This window comes from Pseudorca crassidens, chromosome 5 (genome assembly GCF_039906515.1).
Source record: "Pseudorca crassidens isolate mPseCra1 chromosome 5, mPseCra1.hap1, whole genome shotgun sequence".
NCBI lineage: Eukaryota > Metazoa > Chordata > Mammalia > Artiodactyla > Delphinidae > Pseudorca > Pseudorca crassidens.
Genome location: NC_090300.1, coordinates 93,074,442 through 93,076,980, shown reverse-complemented (window position 1 = coordinate 93,076,980; position 2,539 = coordinate 93,074,442). Strand labels below are relative to the sequence as shown.

Below are 2,539 nucleotides of genomic sequence, written 5' to 3'. Positions count from 1 at the left end.
GTCCCGGTTGCCTCTCACCTCTCAAGGAGGACTCCAAGATCAGCAAGTGGGTCTGACCCAAGCTCCTTGCAAATTACTGCCTCTGTGTTGAACTTAAAGCACGTGAGTTTGTGCATGAGCTCTTTAAGAGAGGAGTCTCTTTTTCCTACAGACCTTTAGCTCTCTCATATGCAAGCCTTGCCAGCCTTTAAAGCCAGACATTCTGGGGCCTCATCTTCCTGGTGCAGGACCCCTGGGCTGGAGAACCCAATGTGGGGCTTGGACCCCTTGCTTCCTGGGGAGAACGTCTGCAATTGTGTTTATCCTCCCATTGTGGGTCACCTGCTCAGGGGTGTGGGTCTTGACTATACCTCCTCTCTACCTCTCCTATTCATCTTATTGTGGTTCCTTCTTTATATCTTTAGTTGTGGAAAATCTTTTCTTCTAGTCTTCAGGTCATTCTCATAGATAGTTGCTCTGTAAATATTTTAAATTTTGGTGTGCCCATGGGAGGAGGTGAGGTCTTCTTACTTTGCCATTTTGGCCACACTGCTCCATGTTAATTTCTTAAAGTGTACCTTAGGTAACATTCTTCCCCTTAGTTCTTCACATCCCTCCTTTTATGGAGCTTCTCGGTTTAGAATTTGCTCTAGGACAATGTGCTGAGAATGCCTTACCAATTAACAGGCTCTGCATATAGACATAGTTCTTATATTAAATACTGAGGATGAATGGAGAATCAAGGTAGACCCTCAGGTAACTAGACTTTTGTAATAGGTAGATAAGGAAAAAACTGCAGCTTCTTTTAGACATAAAATCTATCAATATTTGTCACTTCCTCAGAACTCTCCTTACATGGCAAACTTGGGAGTACTTAGCCTGCCTGTTTCCACCTACCTAGGCACACTAAGGGAAGTTTATCAAACAGCTCACCCTGTGCATTTCTAGAGAACCTATAGTTAGCACCCCTGCCTCCCATAGAAGACAGGAGAAACATCAGAACCACAAAGTAATCTCAAATTGTGTCCTTAGATTAACTAGTCTAGATCTTTGCATATAAATAGGAATAGAAAATGAAAAATCATCAAACATCTGAGATAAATCAATAGTATAGAAAGGAGGACAATATGAAAAAACAGGACCAACTTAAGTAAAAACAGGTAATTTTGGAAATAGATTATAACCTCACACAAACTTATTTTTTAGTAATTGCAGAGATTGGGGATAATTTAAAATTCATAAACAAGACCAAGAGACTGTGAAAAATGAGTAATGAGAAAAGAAATAACAACAAAAAAATCAAGGGAAAGGCTAACAATTTGCATGGCTATTGGTGAAGAATAAGTTGTTGATCTGAAAGTTAAATTTGAAGTTTAATGTAAGACCAGAAAGAATGAAGGCAGGAAATAATCAAAGAAGTGTAGATGAAAATTTTCCTGAGCTATAGAAGACTCAAGTCTTTAATTTGTAAAAACTCACTATATACTAAGATGGGAAAAATAAAAATATACATCTACACAAGTTCTGGTTAAATTTCTGGACTGTAAAGAAAAGGATAAAACCTCTAAAAGGCTCCAGGGAAGACGGCAACAACAAAGTTACTTTTTTCTTTTTTTTTTTTTTGAAAATGTAATTAATTATTTTTGTGATATCCATGAACCACTTCAACTCCTCATATTCCCAGAAGGGACTGATCTCACAGAAAATAGCACAGCTTGAAGTAATGAATTTGCTAAAAAGAATGGACTTCAGAAATATGAAAATGTCTTAACATCCAAGAACTACAGGCTTTACTTTTGTAGTAGACCATCTAAGAGAAGGTAAGAACCTGGACGCTGTCCATGACATCACGGTGGCATACCCTCATAACATTCCTCAGACAGAGAGGCACGTCCTCCTCAAGGACTTTTCCAAGGAAATCCACTTCCATGTCCACCAATACCCAGTGGACACCCTCCCCACGTCCAAGGAGGACCTCCAGCTCTGGTACCACAAGTGGTGGGAGGAGAAAGAAGAGAGACTGTGCTTCTTCTACTGGGGGGAGAAGACTTTTTACTTTATGGGACAGACTGTAATTCCACCTTGCAAGTCTGTGCCCAGGATCCTTCTGGTCAAATTGCTCCCTATACCGTACTGGACGCTGTTCAGCCCTGCAGTGTGCCTGCTCATCTATTTGTACAGTCTTGTTTGGTGATATTTTATAATCATCATTATCATCTTCATGCTGCGGGAGAGAATATTTGGTAGACTAGAGATCACTGAACTTGCATGTTAATGTTTTTTGGACAAACAGCCGCATTTAAATGCAAAGAAAAATGGGTAAGATTGTAAGGTTCACAGTCTAAAAACCTAGGGGATATTTTGTAAATGTTCTAAGCCTTTGTAAAATGAGATGCATTTTTGCATGACTACATCTAATATTTCTTACTACCATCATTATTTGTTAAAGATATTTTGCACTCAGTTTTGTGGAAAAATATTGCTACACACACAGTTTTCTTTTTAAATCTCTGAATGTAATTTCAACACTATGTAGCAGGGAGCGTTCTCCGTGAAATAA

At 39.0% G+C, this 2,539-nt stretch overlaps 1 pseudogene; it reads left to right on the top strand.

The window, feature by feature from the left end:
- The first annotated feature begins 485 nt into the window (after nucleotides 1-485).
- On the top strand, nucleotides 486-2,226 carry LOC137224295 (lysocardiolipin acyltransferase 1 pseudogene; annotated as a pseudogene).
- The last annotated feature ends 313 nt before the right edge of the window (nucleotides 2,227-2,539 follow it).